The sequence below is a fragment of the Chelonoidis abingdonii genome, chromosome 1 (assembly GCF_003597395.2).
Source record: "Chelonoidis abingdonii isolate Lonesome George chromosome 1, CheloAbing_2.0, whole genome shotgun sequence".
NCBI classification, from domain to species: Eukaryota; Metazoa; Chordata; order Testudines; family Testudinidae; genus Chelonoidis; species Chelonoidis abingdonii.
Window position 1 is genome coordinate 133317117 of NC_133769.1, and position 26049 is coordinate 133343165.

The following is a 26049-nucleotide window of genomic DNA, read 5'->3' on the forward strand; positions in this document are numbered from 1 at the left end:
TTCGCGCTTATCTAGCTAATACCTACTCTTTTGAACTTGAAAAGAGCTTGTTGAAGGAGAAAAGATGGCTGAAGGAACCGTATATGCATGTAAAAGAGAACGAAAGAACAAACGCACAAAAGCCACAAAACAAAGGCTTCTCCTCCACCAAGAATTTGAAGCTAGAAAAGGCGGATTAGATTTATGTTTGTTTTCTTTATTTGCAAATGTGTATTTTGCTGGAAGGATTTTACCTCTGTTTGCTGTAACTTGTATCTTATGCTAGTGGGGAGGGAGTCCCTCTGGTCTATGTAAGCTGAGACCCTGTAAACATTTTGCATCTTGATTATACAGAGATAATTTTTACTTTTTTCCTATTTTAATTTGCCATTTATGCATGTGACCCTGATTGATTTTGTCCTTGTGTAAGACCCAAGGGGACTGAGTCTGAACTCACCAGGGACTGGTGGGGGGAAAGGAGAAGGGAGAAGGTAAATTTCTCTCTGTTTTAAGATTCAAGGAGTTTGAATCGCAGTAATCTCTCAGGGTAACCCAGGGAGGGGAAAGTCTGGGAGGGGAAAGGTAGGGGAATGGTTTATTTCCCCTTGTTTTAAGACCCAAGGGGTTTGGGTCTTAGTCTCCCCAGAGAAGGTTTTGGGGGGACAAGGAGTGCACCAGACACTGAAATCTCTAGTTGGTGCCAGCGCTACCAGATCTAAGCTAGGAATTAAGTTTAGAGGATACATGCAGGTCCTCCTTCCTGGACGCTAAAGTTCAAAGTGGGAAAGAGACCCTGACAGGGCACATGCCAAAACCATGAAAAAAAACCACTGAAAGTGAGCTTGTTTTTGGCTTAACTGTGAGTTGCTTGTTGGCTAGTTTTTGGCTTGTAGCTTGTTTGGCTTGTAGCTTGTTGCTTCTTTTTTTCTTTCTTTTTTTTTATTGGCTCCCAGCAAGCAAAGACAAGGGGGGCAAGCAGGGGCAAGTGGGGGAGAGAGTCAAGGGTGCACAGTGGGCCCACTCCAGTCCCAGATTGCACCCCAGGGGATCTAGTCACATAGAGTGTTGGGGTTCTTAGGGACTAGCTTGTTTTGGCCTTGTTTTGAAATGGAATTAGCTTGATTTTTGGCTTACTGTGAAAGTCAGGGTGCTTATTTATCACGTGAAAGTTGGCTACTGTGGAGGTGGCTTGTTGCAGCAGCCAAACAGGGCCAACAGGGGCCATATATAAGGGTTTGCTCAACAGAGCAGAGAGTATCTCCCTGGCCTGCTAGGGAGAAGGACTGGCTGCCTAGGAGCACCATGGCTGAGCAGGGTAGCAGAGCAGAAGGAGCTTCTGGCTGACCGCTGCCAGACTGAGGCCCTAGAGGAAGGGCAGATAAGGTGCAAGGGCTGCCCCCATTTGCCCTGAGGGAAATGGCCAACACAGACTGAAGTTTGCTCCTGGAGCAAGGGACTAGACTGGTGACTGCAGCAGGTCACCGAGGTGAGGGGCTGTACTATAGACTGCCGGTTCCCCCGAAATGGTGGGAGACAGCAGAGCAGGGCACAGCCACAGGGCTGTGCTAAGAAGAGGATGCAGCATTCCGGGGAGCAACGTGGGTCACAAAGTGGTGGAGACAGCAAAGTGAGAGTAATGGCGAGCGAGACACCACTGGAGGAGGGTGCCCTGCGGAAGGACTTGAGCTAATTCCAGAATGGCTAGCAGGAGGCACCATGGTGGTGAGTCGTGCACCACTACACAGGGTTGTGTGTTTTCCTTTAACTTTTCCCATTTCTTCCTTATTTTTTAAAAATTGCTTGCTGTTTAATAAATTGTATTTGCTTTGAACTGTATGTAATGAGCAATGGGTCAGGGATGTGGCAGGGGCAGAGAGAGCATCCCCGAGTGGGGACACCCTAGCCCTTGCCCTAAGTGACCATGACAAGATTGGGGGTCAAGCCCTTCCCGCCCCGAAGAAATCCTGGGCCCAGACTTGTTTGGGTTATGAGAACTCTGCCACACAGAAGAGCGGGAGGGGAGTCCTTGAGGTCAGGCAGGTCTCTGGGTAAAGGAAGCGGGAGCAGGGACTCAGATCCCTTCGCTAGCCCACTTCACCAGGGTAGTGTATAAGCCAGGAAAGTTCCTCACAATAGCAGGACCATTCCCCCGCTTATATATAGCTTTGGCCCTCACAACATCCCATGGCAAAGAGTTCCACCGGTTGACTGTGCATTGTATGAAGAATTGACTTTTGGTTCTTGTGTTATGTAAAGGAGTAAATAACACTTCTTTATTCGCTTTCTCCACACCATTCATGTGACTTCTATCACAGCCTCCCTGAGTCATCTCTTTTCCAAGCTGAGAAGTCCTAGTCTTTTTAATCTTTCTTCATAGAAAGCTGTGCCATACCCGTAATCATTTTTGCTGCCCTTCCTATGTATCTTTTCCAATTCTAATATTCCTTTTTGGAGATAGGGTGATCAGAACTGCAGGCAGTATTCAAGGTGTGGGTGCACCATGGATTTATATAGTGGCATTATTCTATTTACTGTCTTATCTTTTCCTTTCCTATTGATTCCTCACATTTCACTAGCTTTTTTAACTGCCATTACCACCATGAGTGGATGTTTTCAGAGACTATCCACAATGACTGCAAGAGCTCATTCTTAAATGAGAGCTAATTTAGATCCCAGCATTTTGTATGTATAGTTGGGATAATGTTTTCCAGTGTGCATTGCTTTGCATTTATCAGCACTTAATTTCATCTGCCATTTTGTTGCCCAGTCACCCGGTTTGTTATGGTTGCTTCCACAATAAAATACGAGGTCAGTGACAAGGAGACAAGTGAAGGTGAAGTCACTTTAAAGTGATGGGTATGGCTGCTGATTTATATTCCTGCATTTGCTATTTGCTTTTCATGCCCTCTTTCTCAGATAGCAACTGGGGTAGTTGCACTCTGCCTATAAGTTAGTTCTTCCCACAGATTCATTTGGCTATGACAGCCTTCTTTACTTCCTATCCAGTCTTAAAACATTGTATTGTTAGTGTGGGAAAAAAAGTTGTCATATCCCACCCCAGAAATGCTTGCATTTCAGTGTTCGGAAAACAATTCTCGTGTATGTGTGTATAAAACTTGTCAATAGTTTGGAGATCCTTTAGGATGAAAGTTGCCATATAAATGACTTATTTTTACATCTTATGCACATAACTACAATTGTATTTATTTTTGCTAGGCTTTCAGAACATCTTGAACCTCTTGAAGACCAAGAAGAGGGAGACCATCCAGCCCCAAGACAGGGACAGGCCAGATGACAGGTTACCATGAAAGCACCTAAAATATGATTAGAAAGAGCATCTGTCTGGGAGTGGATGTGGCTTTGTGCTGTGTAGATACCACCTGCCCAGGTCTGTGAACACTTACTGACCATGGCTGATATGTTTTAGTTCAACCAAAAGTTGTTGTGCTAGATACAAGAATTACTAGGTGAAATTCTAGTGCCTGCTCTATGTTGAAGGTCAGACTCCATGATCATGGTCCTTCTGGCTTTAAAATGAACCTGCTCCTTTGCAGGTTTGATTGTGACTGTTTTGTGGCTTCTTGTCAAATTGTGCTGTGCATATTAAAAAATGAGTAAAGGGATTTTCAAAAGTTCCCAAGTCCCATAGAAGAGTAAGACCCATTTAAAGTCACTTAAGCGTTTTTGAAAATGCCACTCAGATACTGTATGTATTCCCATCCCTTGGGTAAAGAATGTATATCTTAAGATGTAAATGATTGGTATGACAAAGTCTGTTCAATAATTTTTTGAGTATGTGCTGATGGCATCTGACAAGTTGTGCCACACTCTGCTGCAAATGAAAGCATGGTCCAGCACCATGGCAATGATTGGAATGGAACTTCTGGGAAATACTTTTTGAGGTTGATAATTTCCTCTAGTCTGATCTAATTCATCAAAACAAAACAGTAAAGTGTAGCATTAGGGATATACACTAAACCCATGGAAAACACTAAGGCAACAGAAGAGAAAGCTGTTTTAACTGGAACTAGCAAAAATTTGCAAGCATTTTGATGGGATTCTCTAAACAGCAGGTATTTATTGAAAGGCGGTGTATAGATACCCTATCAGTATAGCTGCACTTAAAGCAATGCAGCTATGAATTTTTACACCGGCTGAGGATCTGGGCCTACCTGCTGTAATAGAGGCACAATGGGTGGTGGAACTTAAGCTTCAGCTCTGAATTTTCTAGCTTTTGTGAGTTTCATTATTTTGTCACGGTTGCATTTTTGTTACTAAATGTAAATTAGGATCCTACTCACTGTACAGCACCAAGTGACAAGAAAACTGATCTCCTTGTGCAATAACTGATTGCATTCCTGTTTTCCTCACAGCAGCCCCTGCATGCAATGAGTAAAAATCTATAGACAGTAGAAAAACACTGTCACAGCAACAAGCTTTGACTAGCCTATTTACAGCTCGTGAATATATGTGAAGTGTAGAGAGACTGTGGTGATCTAACCATGACTACCGTTTGTGAGTTAATACAAATTTCATGTCTGGGTGACCGGCTCTTAATTGCTGCTGAATTTTTTCCAGTGCAACTTACTTTTCAGGCTGGTTCTTCTTGAGCAGCCTGTGTGGAGACTATTCCTGTTATGAGGCAATTAAGAAGAATTAGAACAGGTGCTTTTCTTGGCTCCCTTCCATGTGCTTCAGCAAAGCATCTTGCTGTGCTCCCTCTTCTTACCACACTAACCTAGGAATATTCCTCCAATGGACTGGTATTCTCCTTGGCTCTGTTTGCGGTGTGATTGCAACTTGCTAACAGAGTCAGATATTCTTCCACACCACTGTTAATTTAGACATGGGTTTTTAGGTTAGTTACTGTCGGTCAGCCTAAATGACAAAAAGCATTTTCAGCTTTCAGCCTTTTCTTTATTGTCTAGCATTGATCTAGAATTTAGTTGTAATCGTGTATTCGCATCTTTTGGAGACAGAGTTGAAAAACCAGTGGTTTATGCATATTTTAGTTGCAATTAAGGCAGGTTAGTCACAGAATAAGCAGATTTACCATGCCAGTAATTCAGAGATGAAGGTGAACTCAATGATTGGAGGCTAGCTGCAATACCTTCTACTCTTAGTAATAAATACTTAACTTTTATATCACCATCAAATCCAAAAGTGCTTTGCAAAAGTGGCATCATATTCCCATTATACAGATGGGGAAACTGAGGCACAGAGCAGTGACATAACTTGCCCAAGCTCACCCCATAGACTAGTGACAAAGCTGGGAAGAGAATCCTGGTCTCCTGAGTCCCAGTCCTCTAACCACTAGTCTAGATTTCCTCCTAAGAAAGAGCCTTATATTTTGTAGTCCTTTTTATACCATTTACTGTTGTAGTCAATAAATGTAAATAGACACAAGACATGAGCCTAAATCAAACCCCTACACCCAGCCCTAAGTCTGAAAATGAAATCTTTCTCGTCATGCAGTGAACCAGGCAATGAATCTGAACACTACGGGGTTTGCTTAAGTTCAGATCCAAATTTCCAACCTCCCAAATTTGGATTAGAGCTTTTATAGTGTGCCCATTATAGAGCTATGGGCCCAGATTCTGGGGTTCAGCAGAACTGTATAAAGTGCGGTTTGGGAGTGAGGGGAAAGGTATGAAGGTGACACAAAACTTCCTTTTGCTTTCCCTCAGTCCTGGGTTACTCAGTATAGGGCTGACAACCAGACAAACTATAGTAACTCGAGGGCTTCTTTAATTCACTGAGGTTGCAAAAGGCCCCAGGAGCTGACACTGCATTCGGAGATGAGCCTGGCACAGCAAAGTCCATGTCACACTCCTTGTCTTCCAGCCATGCTGGCTATGCAGCAATGGAAGTGGATGGGTGGGAAGGTAACATATGAGGCTGTAAACTATGGAGGATTCCCTTTGTACAGGGTGACCCTCATGTGGTCAGTAGGCACCTCTCTGTATGGTATGTCTTTGTGCAATGCCCAGCACAACGGGGTCCAGTGTACGACGGGGCCCCTATCACAATACAAATAATAAAAATACTCCTGTACTAATAATAAATATGGCAGTTCTGCTGTCACAAGGTGCTGCACAACATCTGAGGATCCAGCCCATGAAGTCTGGATCCAGATCTGGAATTCAGATCTATCCACATAGAACCAAAAATTTGTTTAACTTATACATGAGTGATATAACTAGCTCCATACTGTATAATGGACTCCTGGGGTCATATATGGATTCATATTCCAACAGAAAAAAAAACATTAACAGAGTTAAAGCTGTTACAGTAAAAAGAAGAAATCAAATTCCACATAAACAGCCTTCAATCTGACTACAACTTTTCAGTGTGTACATAAACTAAATATATTTCAAACGTGCTTAGTCCACTCCTGGAAATGTCTACATTCTTACCTCATATCTTCTATTTGTATAAAAGCAAACCTATGCATCAAAATATAGACTTGCACTAGTGTAATGAAATATCAGAAAACACTGCCACATTGTATGTATATTCTGCACACACCATAACTGTAGCCACAAAAGAAACTGTTGATTCTCCTTCATAAACACATTCTAAAATTAAAGAATGGAAAAGTCTGACTTACACTCATTTTGTGAACTCTGAAGCCAACTATTTCCATCTCCACACTTATGTTCCCACACAAATTACTGTATTAATTTGCAGCAAAAATCCACAGCAAGATGATATCCTGACTGAGAACCATACCTTCAAATACAACATGAGAACTAGTAATGTTTACAAGGTCAGAGTTAAGATATGTGAATTTAGATTTATTTGTACTTGTATGGGAAATTTATGTATTGCGAAAGAGAAAAGGAAAAATAAAGTTTGATTAAATTTTAAATTGGGATTTCCTGTATTTTTAGGTTTGTTTTATTTAGGAATAGATATCAGCAACCGTAGCTCTATGTTCATGCAGTTCGTTACAATTCTCTCCCTCCTTTTATTAGTGTGCGGCTTGAATTCAACAAGGTACTTCAGCACGTGTGTGACTTGAGCATGTGAGTTGTCCCTTTGATTTCAGTTAGACTACTTCCATGCTTAAGTACTCAGCTGAATTGGAGCCTAACGCCCTGATCCTGCCCCATAGGCATCAATGGGAGTTTTGCCATAGACATCAACGGAAACAGATCAAGCCATAAATGAGGAGTGAAACTTTGTTAGCATCTCCTCCCTACACACATCAAGGATCTACTCTGGACCTAGCAGCTAGGGCACTGGGGCTCAGGAGACCTGAGTTCTATTCCCAGCTTTGTCAATGGCCTGCTGGGTATCCTTAGCAAGTCATGACACTCCAATGCCTCAGTTTCCCCATCTATAAATGGGGATAATGATACTGACCTTTGTACAATGATTTAAGAGCTAGGTATTACTATTACTCTTCCCAGTTGTCTGCCAAAACCTCAACCCTTCAGTAGTAGTGAGGTAGTGGCATCTGGTGGCTAGGACTCATGAGGCCTGGGTTTCAGTCTCCCCTTTGCTTCCAGTGACATTGGGCAAGTCACCTCACTGTGCCTCAATTTCCCCCTCTGTAAAATGAGAATAGTGAGACTTCCTTTGTAAAGCACTTTGAGGTCTACTGATGACAAATGCTATATAATAGCACCAGATCTGACCCCTTTCTAGCTGAAAGAATCCACAGGAATTATAAGCTCCTGACTCTGTGGTCATAATTGTTAAAATCATCATGTAGGCCCTATAAAACCTAGGGTTGGACTTGGTTCTACGCCTATAATATTTGTTAATAAGTGACTAAATAAAGCACTGTTCTGCACTCCAGGCAGGGTACTCTTTTGGTCTCTAGTTGGAAAAGTGCTGTTTGGTGAGTGAGTGTCACATGCATAAATGGCAAATTAAAATAGGATCCACTGGATCAGTCAGTCTGAGTCATCACATGTGTTGAGAAAACCCCTTCAGATATGATGATTTCTTCCAGAAATACTTGAGTGTGATTTTTAGGCTTGGAAAGCTTAAAAACCTCAAACTTGCCACAGATTTAATTGTTAAACAAATAAACCCCAGCACTTTAACAGCAAATACCCAGTTTATTGGGGAGGGTTAAACGAGAATGTTATAGTATCATTATTTTAAGGGCACTATGTTTTCGGTCTGACCTTTGTCTCAACAAATTGACTGTATTGCTAATTATAAAGGAGTGAGCTCTCATGACTGAAATCTCATCTGTCTCACTTGTGCGAGACAGTAGTGCTCTTTGTAATAAAAAGAGAACGATATATTCCATTATAGCTCATTATGTGCTTCAGGTTATCTGAGGTTGTCTTAATCAGAAGAGATGAACAGGTGGCAGAAGCAGTTCAATGTAGAAAGCAAGCATTTATGTGTAAATATTGGGTGCTTCTGCTATGCAAAAAAACTGGTTTTAGTGTAGCCATCTAGTGGAAGCCACCTGAAATGTTCCTGCATAAATAGGAGAGAGGGTTATTTAGCTCTGTACAAATACTTGGTTAATCAAAATACACACTGTACCAGTCTTACTGAAATATAATATTTAGTAAAATCGTTATTAGGCATTCTACTCTCTTAAGAACTAACCCAAACTGTCCCCAAATGTAATGGGGCTAATTCTTCTTTTACAACAACTTTGAGCTGGTGTGACTCCAATACAAATTAAATAGATTTATTTCTAATTTACACCAGTATAAGTGAGAGGAGAATCAGGCCCACTGGGTACAATTTTTAGCCATCGCCACTAACCAACCTGTTTTTTCTGACTATGTCAGTTCTTACTTAGGACAAATATAAACAATGAATAAAAAACACTAACTCATTATTGAAAGAAAATCAATTTTCTGCTTACTTTTAAGTTAACCCACAGCTGACTGCAAGTAACTGGAGTTTTCACTAAGACCATAAACAAGTGTATGCTTCTTGACTCTAAAAGGGAAAAAATCCCAACCTTTTTACATATTTGAGAAGCTCCTGACGTAGACCAATTTAATAAGAAAATATTGCAAATAGAACTTGTCCTTCAGCTAATGGGGCTGTTGAAAGAGAAGACAAAATACAAACTGTAAGACTACACTGTGTGCTCAGAGAAACTCTCTGTGATTCCATTCACTAACAAAAAAAAATGAAGGAAGAACCCAGAAATGTATTATCTGCACTTTCTCCTCTGTTCTGTTTTCACTCAGATACTTTCATTTTAATTGCCAGTAAGCTTCACAATGAAACTGTCATTCTTTGATAGATCTGTGAGAAACGTGGGTAAGAAGAGCTCTGGTAGCTGGACTCCAATTCTGGCTCCAATACTCTCTGGAGCTTTACACAAAGTCACATTGCATCTTGGCCTCAGTTTCTCCATCTATAAAATGGGGAAAACAACAATGGTAAAACTCTAAGAAGTTAGCATCATTTTACTGGAATGTTAATTTTGTCAAGGTAGGTTTCAATATATTCTTCAATATAACATCCAGGTGAACTGAGATCAGTCACCAAGAAAAATTGCTAACAAGTGTTTATCTCTAGCTATACTAATCCTACTCACCTGGGGGTTCTGAGCATTAATTACTTAATAAATAGGCAAAACTGTTCTGCGTTACCCCAATGGAACTCCACTGAAGGCTTCAGTGGAACTGCTCTGCAAGTGAATATGGACCAGTGAATATGGACCAGTATAACTGCAAGCCCTGAAGATCATTGCATCTCCTGTGCAAAAGTGAACTGTAATGTTTAAGGTACTAGCACAATCTAATCTTTTCAACTATAATAGTATTAAAGAAATTAAAAAGCAAACAATGGGTCTAATTCTGATACCTTTACTTATGTAGTAAATGCAGTGCTTAATATGTAATGAAAGAGGTGCCGGGAGTCAAGCGATTTTTTTTTACTTTCATAACTGACATGGCAAAGAGTGATGGGGTTATAAACTGCCAAGCCTAGAGGTGCCGGGGCTCATCCCTGGCACAGATTAAGTGGCATTGTATAGTACCTAACTCCACAGTCCAACCAAAGTCACTGGGACTGTTTGTGGAGTAAAGTGTTACCCAACATGAGAAAAACATGTGAGAATCTGGTCCAGTATGCCTGAAAATACATAAGGGCCAGATTCTGCCAACCTTATTCTCACTGAATCATCTCTTACTCCACAAGTAGTTGGAATCATTGAATTCAGTTGGTTTATTTGAGAAATTAATTACTATTCTATATAAATAAGGGTTGCAGAATTTGGCCCTAAATGATTAGGTTTAGTTTAAGAGTTATGCTGCAGGTTTGCTCAACTAAAATATTCCCACAACAGAAACAAATAAGTATGGACCTTGAGCTATTTTTGCTTTGGCAATGCATTTTTGCTAGGAACTAAAGGGTCTATTTTTTCTGATTTTTTTGTTATGCTCAAGAGTTTATATGCATAGCTCTCATTAACATTAATGGGAGTTAGACATCTAAAATCCCAGTGCATGGAGAAGAGAATAGACTCCTAAGTGAGTGTCTATTATAAAGTGACAAAGAAGTGTAGTCTTTGCAAAAGCCTGCAAAGAATATTCTTCTGTTTAATGCTCTAATAAGTGTCCTATTATCCATTTAGTTCAATTACACTGAATGAATCTGTTTTTTCCAAAGCTTTTCACTTTGTCATGCCCTACACCACACAGAGTATAGGAAGGCAGACGAGAAAGCTGAGACACTGCTAGCTCTTGGGTAGTTGTACTGATGTCTAATGCTCACTACATCTCAGCAAGAAACAGGATCCACTCTAGCAAAAAGAAAACCACTATCACAATGGGCCCCAGTAGAGCTTTGCAGGTAAAGGGCTGACAATGATCCCATTGTCTAGCTCCTATGCCCAGTGTTTTTATTCTCATCCATTGAAATAATCTTTTGGGGTTCAAACCTAACACACAAAAGGACCCCTATTTTTCTCTGACACCACTGTGAATAATACAGGATTACAGCAGTGTAATTAAGAGGAGAATTTAATCAAAGGTCTATATATTTTTCATTTTAAGAAAATGGCTTGGTTGTTTCTCAACTATATTTGATTATTTTTACAGCCATGCATTTTTTTTAATGTAAAGCCCTATATAGTATCACAAAATAAGAGACAAACATATACATACCACCACCAGTTGAAGACATTATCAGGAGATATTTAAAGAGTCTGGCCCAGATCCTCAAAGATATTTAGGCACCAAACTCCCACTGAATTTCAATGGGAGTTCAGCACCTAAATATCTTTGAGGATCTGGGTCATGGTGACTCAATGATATGTTAATCTAACTATAGAAATATTCAGTGTTTGGAAAGTAGCTACTGTATATGTAAAGCACCTACAATATTCAACAATATTTCACAATGTGTGTATATCTATAAAGTGTATATACATGCACACACACGTGCACACACATTTTATATATATTACACACACTTTAAAAATCATTATGAAATCTGAATCCTGCAGCTATTGTGCATATGTGATAACTACTTTAGATAGGTGCCACAAGCTGGGGTGCAGTCCAGATCAGTGAGGGGTTATGTCACTGCCTGCCCTGCAACCTTGGATGCTTCACAATGTTTTGGTGTTGTAGCTCCAAACCTGGGCCGTTCACAAACAGCTGCCAGCATGCAGGTCACACCCTGAGTGTCTGGGTATAGCCACAACCCCAGTCCTGCAACTCTGACCCCAGCTGCCTGTCAGCAACACACCAGCCACACTCTGGCTTCCAGCAGCCTTGGTTACTACCTGCAGGGTGACCCCAACACGCTCTCAGGTCCAAATTTTCCCCAGAAAGTGTGTTCTGCATTGATCAGTGCTCTCCTGGACAGCTTAGATATTAGAGGTCCATTACCACTGTAAGGGGCAATATGCAACAGTTTGTTACTTTAAGTGGAGTTACCCAAACAGTACAATTTAAACACAACACTGGATTAGTTTTGATTTTAAAAATAAAACAAGTTTATTTAACTATAAAGAGAGAGATTTTAAATGAGTACAAGTATAAGGCATTAAAGTCAGAAATGGTTACAAGAAAAATAAAGATAAAAAGCTTTCTAATATCTAAAACTTCACAAACTACACTTGGTTCAAGATAAAATCCTTACCACATGTTCCTAGCAACATTTCTGACCAAACTCTCAGGTCAGGATGTCCCCCTCAAAGTCAAAAGACTGGTTTCTTTGTCTTCTTAGGTATAAGATAGAGCGAGGAAGAAATATCCTGGGGTGTATTTGCCCCTCATTTTTATAGTCCAGTCATCCTTTGAAGTGGATTCTTCTGAGTTTATTCAAACTGTAAAGAAAGTGATGAGGAATCTGGGGATGAAGGTGGCCCCTGTTCTTTCTTCCTCCTGTGTATGATTTGCCTTGTCTCGTTCTTGCTGTCTCAAAAGAAAGGCCATACTGGGTCAGACCAAAGGTCCATCCAGCCCAGTATCCTGTCTACCAACAGTGGCCAATGCCAGGTGCCCGAGAAGGAGTGAACCTAGGCAATGATCAAGTGATGTCTCTCCTGCCATCCATCTCCACCCTCTGACAAACAGAAGCTAGGGACCATTCCTTACCCATGCTGGTTAACAGCCATTAATGGACTTCACCTCCATGAATTTATCTAGTTCTCTTTTAAACCCTGTTATAGTCCTAGCCTTCACAACCTCTTCAGGGAAGAGTTCCACAAGTTGATTGATTATGAGCCGTGGGAAGAAGAACTTCCTTTTGTTTTAAACCTGCTGCCCATTAATTTCATTTGGTGGCCCCTAGTTTTTATATTACGGGAACAAGTAAATAACTTTTCCTTATTCACTTTCTCCATACCAGTTATGATCTTATGTACCTCTATCATATCCTTCCTTAGTCTCTTCTTTTCCAAGCTGAAAAGTCCTAGTCTCATTAATCTCTCCTCATATGGGACCCGTTCCAAACCCCTAATCATTTTAGTTGCCCTTTTCTGAACCTTTTCTAATGCCAGTATATCTTTTTTGAGATGAGGAGATCACATCTGTACACAGTATTCAAGATGTGGGCATACCATGGATTTATATAAGGGCCCATTTTGTTGCCCAATCACTTAGTTTTGTGAGATCTTTCTGAAGTTCTTTACAGTCTGCTTTGGTCTCAACTATCTTGAGCAGTTTAGTATCATCTGCAAACTTTGCCACCTCACTGTTAACCCCTTTCTCCAGATCATTTATGAATAAGTTGAATAGAATTGGTCCTAGGACTGACCCTTGGGGAACCCCAGTTACCCCTCTCCATTCTGAAAATCTACTATTTATTCCTACTCTTTGTTCCCTTTCTTTTAACCCGCTCTCAATCCATGAAAGGATCTTCCCTCTTTTCCCACGACAATTAATTTACGTAAGAGCCTTTGGTGAGGGACCTTGTCAAAGGCTTTCTGAAAATCTAAGTACATTATGTCCACTGGATCCCCCTTGTCCACATGTTTGTTGACCTCTTCAGAGAACTCTAATAGATTAGTAAGACATGAGTTCCCTTTACAGAAACCATGTTGACATTTGCCCAACAAGTTATGTTCTTCTATGTGTCTGACAATTTTATTCTTTACTATTGTTTCAACTAATTTGCCCAATATTGACGTTAGACTTACCGGTCTGTAATTGCCAGGATCACCTCTAGAGCCCTTTTTAAATATTGACGTTACATTAGCTATCTTCCAGTCATTGGACCCTGTTTACTACTCATATGTAAATTTACTACTTATATATAAATTGAGGTAAACTAATACTTTTGTTTGGGACAGACCTGTTTAACTTCTCCTGCCTAGTCAGAAGTGTGTGGGTTTGAAAATGTGCTACCAACATCGTACGGGAGAATTCATAACTGTATGTATAATGTTGCTACATATATTTCACCATGATATTGTTGACCAGTGAGCTATTAGTTTTGAAACAATAACTCACAAGGCATATTTTGGACAAAGATTATTACACTAGTGTGTAGAATATGAATATAGGGGTGCACTGAGTTACAATAGGTATACACACACATACTGTTCTTAGGGAGCACATTAACTATGCTTCAAATTTCTTTTTACATATTAGATTTTAACAGCACAGAAAAAACCACTATAATCTACAAGATATACATTTTGGTTTTAATAAAGTGGAAAGTATGGATTTTTCTGGAAAAACTCTAGATATAAAAGCATCATATGTTCCAGTCAGCAAATAATCTGTGTGTTCTAAAATTATCTAAATATATATTTGCACAATGGAGTGTAATGGCTCCACAGGAGCCAGTATGGTCTATTAGGTAAATAACATGTGGTTTTAAAATTGGCTAAAAATGTCTTCGGATGATAGACCATAACAGTTACTTGAGAGACATTACAGTGTATGGCAAATCATAAGCAATTAAAAATTGAATAAATATATTGGAAAGAGACTGAGTTCTAGAGGAATCATTTAGGTCTTTCATATCAATGTCTGTACGAATGCACGAAACATTGGTCTTTTCTTCTATCTAGTTTTTTTAAACAGTTTAAAAAAATCAAAGGAAATTCTTCTGCAAAACCATAATAAAATAATATTAAGAGGTTGTTTTACATTCATGAAACCTACCGAATGCTAAAGTGCTGTTCATAGCCCACCACTACTGCCTCGGTATTGCAGCACATGCTGTATGGTAACAGCATCCAGAGTCTGGAAGCTGCTGTAAGTTCAAGATACAACAGCAGCTGATATGGCTAGAGTTGTCATCTTGCCTCTCTATTTGTGATGTCAGGCAGTTTAAATCAGATCCCTTTTTCATTTTAACTTACACTTTGTGTACTGATATAACTATTGTGGGTAACCGTGTGACTTTTTAATTTTTTTTACCAAACTAGTTATACTGATACAACTCCTAGTGTCGATGTGGTTAGAGCAGTATAAACATGTCGTCTACCAGAACAGGTTATTCCCCTTTTCCTGTGGGAATAATCTATGTCAATCCACTAGTTTAATTATATGGGGTATAGTTAAAGTGGTACAACTTTGTGCATACACTAGCCCTTAGTGTGCGAGCTTCTGTGTGTTACAATAGTGTTAGGTTACCAATATGCTCTCCCATGTGTTCTCATCTGCCCCATTCCTACTTTTCCAAGCCGCTCACTCCCACATGTGCATACCTCACTGACAGTTACAGGTACCCATTCATTCGCAGTCTCCTCTGTGAGATGCTGTCAACGTCCTCTTCCCTGCAAGCTACCTTTGTGACACCTCCATTCAAAGGAGAGAAATGGGTTTGGCCTCTCTTTCCTTTAATGAAGAGAAGTGGGGGCTTCTCTTGGCCTGATCCTACCTGGTGTTGACGAATAGAAACTGTAGGGGCAGCCTCTCCCAAGCTGATCACTCCTACCTCTCCCCTCTATCTTGCGAAAAGGAGGAGGAGAAGCAGCAGTGGTGACAGAAGCCTTCAGTTTTAGTGCTACAGCCAGGCATGGAAGATGTTCACATTAGGCCAGAAATTCTGTTTAAACCTAGATGCAACTAATTCCATTTCTTACATTTTCATCAGATACCATGAATGGGCCTACCTGTTGGCTGGGTGTGTCATATTGCATGCACTGAGGGTGAGGGCACAGGAAAACACAGAGGGGTTATATCTGGGTCGCGTTGTGTCCCACCCTCTCACACAACTGAGAGCACTGAGTTTTGCACTGGGTACAGCACAAGATACAATTATTAAAAAAGGAATAGCAGAGGGTTCTAGTGAGCATGCATCTCTCTCTCTCTCCACATAGCATGCCTGTAGGCTTTACCTTTATATAGTGCCTTCAGCCACCAATACTTAATTCATGCACCTCTAGGAGAAGGTCCCTAATTCCAATCCTGCAAGTACCCAGTGAAGAGGGTGCCAGATTGTGTTATGGTGATGTGGTTTTGTAATTTCAACCAACCAACTACACACTGATCGTACCACAAATCTCATTTTCAGTTTTCTCCTAAACCACATATGATTAATCTAATTCTCTAGAAATAAGGCATAGCAATAATATCATAAAATACAGCAAGCAACCCACCATGCCTCCTGGTCCCTCCAAAACTGAATGTCCATTTTAAAACATAGCGTACCAGTTCCTTAAAATCAAATTTTCTTAGTAATGGACACTCAGAATTTGATCCTGAATAGTGCAAAGCAACTCCTAGAAGGTGCAGAGCACCTAGTGAAATCAACCCCTCCAAGGAGCAGGCCCTTAAAGGCCAAGCATTTTTCACCTTGTTACAGATGTTCTGTTCCCATTATGGTTTCCCTGAACAGAGGGGATGGGGATTTATTTAAACTATGCTAATGATCCCACCATCTCAACCTGCTCACCCATGCAATGACTATTAATCAGAAGCACAGGTTCTTCTTTGAGTGATTGCTCATATCTATTCCAGTTAGGTGTGTGCGCGCGCCGCATGCACAGAAGTCGGAAACTTTTTCCCTAGAAGCTACCTGTCGGGCCAGCTAGGGAGCCCCCTGGAGTGGTGCCGATATGGCGTTCTATATAAGACCTTGCCGGCCCAACCCCCCTTCAGTTCCTTCTTACCGCTTGGGACAGTTGTTGGAACAGTGGTCCCTTGTTTTCTCAAATGCTCCACTAATCCCTAGCCTATCTTATTTGTTACCATTGTAGTTAATTGTTAATAGTTAGTGTTAAGTGTTTTCTCTGTAGTGTTAAATGTAGTTTAGTAGTTGAGGGCAGTTTCGCACTCAACAACTGCACTGCGCGGCTCTGAGGCATGCCATCCCAGGCTTCAAGCCTTGCACATCTTGCAACAAGACTATGACTACGGGAAATCCCCATGACTCATGCCTAAGGTGTCTGGGGGAGGGCCATCAGGCTGACAAGTAAAACCTGTAAGGTGTTCAAGCCCTGGACAAGAAAAGAGAGGGAAATTCGACTCAAGCAACTCCTCATTGAGTCTACATTGCAGCCCTCTCAAGACTCGGGCCCGAGCGCTTCAGTGCACAGTGCTCCCCCGGCGGTACTGATTACAGCGGCACAGAAGATTTCGCGCCCACCTCGGGACCAATGATCTCCCGGGCCCCAAAAACTCCTGCCTCAGCACAGTTCCTATTCCCTGGTTGCTGGAAATAAGCAAGCCTTGGCAGGACCTCTTGTTAGGGCCAAAGCAGTTGTTCCGGCCCCGACTAAGCAGCAAGCCGGCCCAGCACACAGGACCATGTAAGTGGAAGAAATTACATTGCCTTCCACCCCAGATACCTTTGAGGCCGCTAGAGGGCTTATTGAAATGACAGCCCCGGTACCCTGGCCCCAGCGCCGGTACCATCCAAACACTAACCGGCGACGTTCAGACTGTCAGCCCCCAGACCAGCATCTCCATGCCGCTTGGAGTCCCGGCGCCGCTTGGAGTCCTGGCACTGTCCCAAGTACCAGTCTGACTCATGGCACTGGTTAGACTCGCGGCGCTGGTCCCGCAGTCCCGACCCTCAGAGACGTTCCCACTCGAGGTCACTGTAGACTGCTGGAACATGGTCCCACTTGAGGTCCAGGTCACGCTCAGCGACCTCGTGGCACCGTTTGGACTGACGCCATACGGAACACCAATCCCCGTGTCAAATGTCACCACGGCACCGGCCTGATGCTGATCCTCTTCGCGGCACCACTTACCAGGATGTCACCGCTCTCCACTGCGGCACCGCTCTACTGCACAGCACAGCCCCACTTCACGGCACCGGTCTACACCACAGCGCCTCTCCACCACAGCACCAGTCACGATCTCGATCAGCCTCATGATGCCGATCTCCGCATGACCTGCGGCTACCAAGGGACTCAGGGCCCCCTTCGCTCCATTCTCACACTGCTCCTTGGCCATCGTGATCTCAATCCCCTTCCAGCAGGTCAGAGAGAGCTTCAGGAGTTTCAGGCATTCCCCGTTGGGCCTGGGAAGCCTCGGTCAAGACCCCCCAGCGCCCAACTGGCAGGGCCAGTGGCAATTTTGGACTCCCTGGGCATATCACCAGGCCCAGGACACCCCCTGCCCCCCCAGTTGCCCAACCATTGTCATGCTCGGTCACCCGACCTCCCGAGGCGACCCTCAGCTGTCCCCCTTCGGACCTGGACCAACCTGCTGAGTCAGTACCCGTTGTAGGGGCTACCCCAGGTGCCCAAGAAGAGCTGCTCACGGCTGACCAAGACACTATCTCCGCCACAGCTTTTCTGGTTGTTCTCCCCTGATGAGACTGTAGCTGGCGCGTTCACGTCTGACCCACCTCTGATGGACTTTAGGGTAATACAAGAATTGCTTAGGTGCGTGGCCCTTAATATGAACCTCCAAGCTGAGGAGTTTGTGGAGGACAAGGATCATATGGTGGACATTTTAGGCCTAGAAGGGCCTTCCAGGGTGGCCCTTCCCATGAATAAGACCATTCAAACTAATGCTAAGAATCTCTGGCAAACTCTGGCCTACATCCCTCTCACAGCCAAAGGGGTGGAAAGAAAATATTTTGTCCCCATCAGGGGCTATGAATATCTTTTCACCCACCCTGCTCCATGCTCCCTTGTGGTGGATGCAGTGAATGCCAGAGAAAGGCAAGGCCAACAAGGACCTGCTCCCAAGTCAAAGGACGCTAAACGGCTGGACCTTCTCGGGAGAAAGGTTTATTCTACTGGGGGTCTCTCACTATGGATCACTAACCAGCTGGCGATCCTCAGTAGATACAATTTTAACTCTTGTTCTATGGTCCTCAAATTCCAAGATCTTCTCCCAGCAGAGGCTCATACAGAACTGGAAGCCATTGCTGAGGAGGGTAAATTGGTTGCTCGGACCTCCCTTCAGGGTTTCCTCGATGCTGTGAATGTAGTTGCACGCAATCTGGCATCAGGTGAAACACCTGGCTCCAATCTTTGGGACTCCTGCCAGAGGTTCAGCTCACCATCCAAGATCTCCCTTTGATGGTCAGGGCCTGTTTGCGAAGCAAACTGATTCCCGCCTGCATATCTTAAAGAAACACCATTAAATCCTTGGGTATGCATACCCTGGCTAATCAAAGAAAGCTGTTCAAACCCCAAACCACCCAACAATGCCCCTTCCCACCTAGACCCAGGCAGGATTTTTCTCATCTGAGAAGCAGATACTTTCGATGTAGACCATCTTTTCCTCCCTCCGGACAGGGTCAAGGGCAATCCAAGCCGCCCCCAGACCCTAAGCACCTTTTTTGAAGGTGAGCCCAAGGATGGACTACACTGCTCTACAGCCAAAATGCTTCTGAAATAAATGTAGTCAAACTTTACTAATTCTGGGTCACTGAGAATGAAAATGATGCTTAAAATCGTTGATTGGCTCTAGTCTAGCTGTTGGGCTCCAGACTACAGCAGTGGAATCTCCTGGCAGGTGATGTTAGGGTTTCCATGTTCCGTGACCGTCAAAAGGATCTTGTCCCATTCTTCTTCATGGAAGGTGATCTTGTAGCCTGCAACAACATCGATGGTGTGATGGCAGCCCTCAACATCGTTCACGATCCAGATGAGTGGAGACTGTTCATTGATTCATCGAAGACGAGTCTTAAAGCTGTTTTGCTGCATAATGGCAATGTTTTGCCATCAATTCCAGTTGGTCATCCAGTCCATATGAAGGAAACCTATGACAACATGAAACAACTTTTGAGGTGCATAAACTATGACCAACATCAGTGGCAGCTTTGTGGCGATTTGAAGGTTGTTGCTCTCTTGCTTGGTCTGCAGACTGGATACACAAAGTACTGCTGTTTTCTCTGCGAATGGGATAGTCGTGCAAGAGATTCCCACTACATCAAGAAAGATTGGCCACTCCGACAGTCATTGGAGCCTGGGAGGAAAAGTGTTCAGCATCCACCACTTGTTGAATCAAGGAAGATTTTGTTACCACCCTTACACATCAAGCTGGGTCTGATGAAGAACTTTGTCAAGGCCATTGACAAAACACAAGCAGCTTTCAAGTACCTCCGTGGAAAATTTCCAAGGTTAAGTGAAGCTAAGATAAAGGAAGGTGTCTTTGTTGGTCCTCAGATTCGTGAACTTCTTCAAGATGATGCATTTGACCATGCACTGCGTGGTAAGGAAAAGACGGCATGGAAAGCCTTCCAGTTAGTGGCAATAAATTTTCTCAGAAACAACAAGGCAGACAACTACAGGTTGTTGGTGGAAAACCTCCTCAAGGCATACAAAAGCCTTGGTTGCAACATGCCACTAAAGATACATTTTTTGCACTCTCATCTAGATTTTTTTCCACCGAACTGCGGAGCAGTGAGCGACGAGCACGGCGAGCGATTTCACCAGGACATTGCAACAATGGAGAAACGCTATCAGGGCAAATGGAGCCCATCAATGCTTGCAGACTATTGCTGGACAGTGACAAGAGATGCTCCATTTAATGAATACAAGAGACAAGCCAAGAAGCGCCGAGTAGACACTGAATAGGACTAAACTATGTACATAATAGTTTTTTGCCTTTTGTTTCATAATAAATTTTATTTATATAACCCTTTTGCTGATTTTTAAAGTGTTACATAAACAGGACAGGTGAAATATTATCATGTAAAGCAACCATAAACACATGAAAAGACCTAGGTTTACAATTTATGATTAAAACTCTACTATCTACACAATATACATAGACATAAAATGTAAAACCTTAAATATCTTAGAAACAGTAGCCAATCAGTTGTTTTAATTGTCATATTTGAATTCAGCACATCAAAATACATAATAAATACCACATTTTATCTCTGAAGCAGATGACTTCTCAAAAATTGTAGACCAGTGCTACCAGCTCTCACCCCGGACAATTATCCCTTTCTGAACCATTTATCCCGTTTCTACCAAGGCTGGTCCGATATTACATCGGACCACTGGATCCTCCGCCTGGTGCAGATGGGATACTCTATCCATTTCCACTCCATCCCACCCTCCCATCCTCCTTCCCTGTCTCTCTTCAGGGACTCTTCTCACGAGCATCTCCTCGTTCAGGAGGTACAATCCCTCCTTGCCCTAGGGGCAGTGGAGGAAGTGCCACAGGAGCTCAGGGGCAAGGGTTTCTACTCCCACTATTTCCTTCTCCCCAAGGCAAAGGGAGGCTTAAGACCCATTCTGGACCTCAGGGAGCTCAACAAGCACATCATCAACCTGAAGTTCTGTATGGTCTCCTTAGCCACTATCATTCCCTCTCTGGATCCAGGAGACTGGTATGCCACCCTCGATATGAAAGATGCGTGCTTCCACATTTTAATTACTCCGTCTCACAGACATTTCTTCCATTTCATGATGAGCAAGATGCACTATCAGTTCACAGCTCTTCCATTCGGCTTATGCACAGCCCCTCATGTTTTTGCCAAGTGCATGGTGGTTGTGGCACCTTTCCTTTGTCGACACCAGGTGCATGTCTTCCCGTACCTCGACGACTGGCTCATACAGGGCCGGTCTCAAGTACAGCTGGTCACAGACACATTTAGTCACTTGGGCATCATGCTGAACATCAGCAAGCCTGTCCTGTTCCCTTCTCAAACAATAGAGTTCATTAGGGCAGTCCTGGATGCAAACCAGGAGAGGGCCTTCCTCCCGGAGGCCCAACACCTGGCTATAGCAACCATGATTCCCAGCCTCTGAAAGTTTCCCTCCACCACAGCAAGGCAGTGTCTCAGGTTGCTGGGTCACATGGCGTCCTGTACCTATGTGGTGCAACACACTAGGCTAAGACTCAGGCCTCTGCAGACATGGTTGGCGTCAGCCTAGCGACCGGGATGCAACAGCCTAGAAATGGTCCTCACGATCCCAAAGCACACACTTGACTCCCTGTGCTGGTGGCTGGATCCTCACATGGTGGGTGCTGGAGTCCCATTCCATCCCCCTCAACCCACCATGACCTCGGTTACAGACACATCTGCCATGAGATGGGGGGCCCACTTCGGGAGCCTGGCAATGCAGAGCTTATGGCACGAAAGCGAGCTGTCATTGCACATCAATATCAAAGAGTTCAGGGCAATTCGCCTTGCGTGCCAAGCCTTCTTTCCCCACTTGCAGGGCCATTGCATAGCAGTCCTAACGGACAACATCACGGCCATGTTCTACCTGAACAAGCAAGGCAGAGCCCGGTCATCGCCACTCTGCCAAGAAGTCCTCTTTCTGTGAGACTTCTGCTTAGCCCACTCCATCACCCTTCAAGCCTTGTACCTACTAGGTGTCCAGAACGTACTGGCGGACAGCTTGAGCGTTTTCTCATACACGAATGGTCGATATGGCTGGATATCATTCATTCCGTCTTCCGCATCTGGGGGTTTCCCCAAGTCAACTTGTTCACTTCACGGACCAACAGGAAGTGTCCAACCTTCTGTTCCTTCCGGGGTCACTGCCTGGGCTTGTTATTGGATGCCTTCCAAATCATGTGGTTGGGCTAGTTGCTTTATGCTTTTACATCATTCCCGCTGGTCCACAAGGTGCTCCTCAAGGTCTGCCAGGACAAGGTGGATGTCATACCGATAGCCCCTGCCTGGCCGTGCCAGTGTTGGCACCCGATCCTTCTGGACCTGTAAATTCAGGCTTCCCTAATTCTCCCTCTCAGCCCTGACCTCATCTCTCAGAACCACGGTTACCTCCTGCACCAGGACCTTCCATCACTCCACCTCACGGCCTGGAGGATCCGTGGCTGAAGCAGGCTGAACACGCCTGTTCGGACTCGATAAGACGGGTGCTCCTTGAAAGTCGCAAGCCGTCGACTAGGCTTACCTACAAGGCTAAGTGGAAGAAGTTTTCCTGCTGGTGTGCTCAGTGGCAGGTGCCACCACTCCACGCTTCGATCCCGTGCATCTTGGACTGCCTGATATTCTTAAAGGATTAGCACCTAGCCTTTGGATCCCTTAAGATTCACCTCATGGCCACCTCTGCATTTCACCCAGGCGTGGCTGGGCACTCGGTATTCACACACCCGGTCGTGCAGTGTTTCCTCAAAGGTCTGGAGAAAGTCCATCCTCCAACAAAGCCACTTGTGCCTGCATGGGACCTTAACTTGGTCCTCTCCTGCCTTATGGGCCCTCCTTTCGAGTCACTGGCCTCCTGCTCACTTCTCTGTCTCTCCTGGAAGGTCACTTTCCTAGTGGCCATCACTTCCGCACGTCCGGTGTCTGAACTACGGGCTCTCATGTGTGAACTGCCCTATACTGTTTTTCATAAAGATAAAGTTCAACTAAGGCCCCATCCAGCCTTTCTGCCAAAAGTGATGTCCTGCCTCCATGTAAGCCAGGATATCTTTCTACCCAAAACCGCATGCTGACCTTTGGGAACAGCGTCTCCATTTTCTGGATGTTAGAAGGGCACTTGCCTTCTATATAGACTGAACAAAGCTTTTCCATAAAACAACCCAGTTATTTGTCGCCATTGCCGAGCAGATGAAAGGCACTCCCGTTTCCTCTCAGCAAATATCTTTGTGGATCATTGGGTGTATTTGTACTTGTACAGCTTGGCAAACGTCCCTCTGCCTCCATGGCTAACTCCTTGAGAGTTCAGGTGTCGTCAACTGCCTTTTGGGCACACATTCCCCTCCAGGAAATCTTCATGGCTGCCACATGGGCCTCGGTTCACACCTTTACGTCCCATTATGCCATCGTTCAGCACTTTTGAGATGATGTGCCCCTTGGCAGAGTGATTCTTCAGTCTGCGGTTCCTTGACTTCGACTCCACTGCCTAGGTAAGGCTTGGGAGTCACTTACCTGGAACTGATATGAGCAATCACTCGAAGAAGAAAAAACGGTTACTTACCTTTCTGTAACTGTTGCTCTTCAAGATGTTTTGCTCATATCTATTCCATTCCCCCCCACTTTCCCCTCTGTCGGAGTAGCCGGCAAGAAGGAACTGAAGGGGGGTTGGGCCGGCAGGGTCTTATATAGAACGCCATATTGGCATCACTCCAGGGGGCTCCCCAGCCGGCCTGACGGGTAGCTGCTAAGGAAAAAGTTTCCGACTTTCGTGCACGTGGTGCGCGCACACACCTAACTGGAATAGATATGAGCAACACATCTCAAAGAACAACAGTTACAGAAAGGTAAGTAACCGTTTTTTTCTAACAGTGCTCCAAAACAGCAATTAGAATTTCAGTTGTAGTGTGAATGAGACCATGTAGCTTAAGCTTAATCACATTACTGAAATCATTAGTGTTTTATATGCTTTATGGAAAATACACCACCAATCAACTTTTGATGATGTATTTGAGCCAAGAGAAACCGTAAAGGGTGCTTTAAAAATGTTTTTCTATTTATGTCCATTTTTATTTTCAGTCAGTAGAAAGCACGCTGCAGAGAAATGAAAGTGACTAAGCCAGCCATATTATTTATTCTTATATAAAACATGTCTCTTTTCACAGAAATCAAGATGTAATTACATATGGCCTTCCTGATCTTGACTTTTAAAGTACTGTACTTTTAAATCCTCTTTTGACACAGCCTGGCTGAATCAGAATTACTTGCCTTTTATCCAGAAAGCAATAATTTAAAGGCTAGACTGTCAAAAAATATCACTTCATTTTTAAATAACAAAGTTTGACAAAAGATGTTAAAAACTATATACCCAAAGATAGAAAGACTTACAAATAATCCATCAGAGAGACTTCAAATATAATATAACCCTAAATCCTGCTGTCCTTAACTCACTTTAAAGTCAATGGGACAGCTGCATGCAGGATAAAACTCTTATAATCATAAGAAAGTTGTTCTCAAGAGGCCCAGTACAATGCCCTTTGAAGTCACTGGCAAGACTCCCACTGAAGTCGGTGTTTGGATGGGTCCTAAAATGACAAACTGTCTCTGTTGTGTATTTAATCTTTTGTTCTATATAAAACAGTCATGTCAAAACCTGAAGAAGAGTTCTGTGTAAGCTCAGAAAAGCTTGTCTCTTGCAACAGAAGTTGGTCCAATAAAAGATATTACCTTGTCCACCTTGTCTCTCTCATATTCTGGAATCAGCACAGCTACAACACTGCAAACAAGTTAAAAATTAATTGAAGCTAGGTAACGTCTACAATACATTCACATTTGTTTGAATAGAAACTGAATTTGCTTCAATAGTATTTGGGAAACCCTCATGAATTTCTATTTGCTTTCCCACAAACCTTAATACAAATGCTTTTTTTATGAGCAAGAATGTTCATAGGAAGTGAAAATGTTGTGAGAAATTGTTGGAACATGTGTTGACACCAGGATTCACATCACCCTCTTGAAATCTCTTTGACTTTCCTCTTCATCTCCAAATGAGTTTCAGTAATCTAACCACGGAGCAGAAAGAATGCAACACTGATTTAGGTGTCCAAACATACAACACAAATAATAAACAGTCAAAGACATAGCTTAAGCAAATAACTCACAAGCAGTTTTTTGGTTGAAATATATTTGAATAAAGTATTCAAACAATTTTGAACAAACGGCAAATTGATACAAATCAAAGGATATTTATGGAAAACTAACAAACAGAATAAAGAGTTAAATTTATTAAATAAAATGACCTGCTGTGAATAGTTTACCCAGCTCTAGTTGGCAAGAGTTTAATTACAGGTGAGGTAGCTTGGATAAAACAAACAATTCATGTTTTCCAGCACATTTTTAGTAGCAATACTATCTATTGACAAAGTAAAGAAACTAACTCCATGTAATGCCTGCATTACCAAATCTTAAATCTTAAATGTTTGGAATCAAACGGGAAAGTTATTTAAATAGATTAATAAGTGTATTTGACATTCCTGATTTTATATGCCAAGCTTTCAGTAGGAATTGGAGGAGAGATGGGAAGAAAGGTTTAGTAGACTCAATTCCAGACCCAATTTTCTGTTCCCAAAAAGGATGTTTTACTAAAATCTGCCTCTTGTAGATATTTAACATTACACAGGGTTGAATTTAGTTCATTGTATTTTGTGAGACGATGAGGTTGATTCATTAATAGCATAGATCCTTTGAGCAACTTCCTTTCAGAAAACATGGTCGTATATAATTTATGTGGTGTGACAGACCCAGACCAGTGGGGTACAGGAGTCTGGTAGAGGGCAAATATACTGGTCACTGGGTGAGTAGTTTTCTGTTCCCTGAGTGACCAGAGCAGGGGCTGCACTAGAGTAATCAGGAACT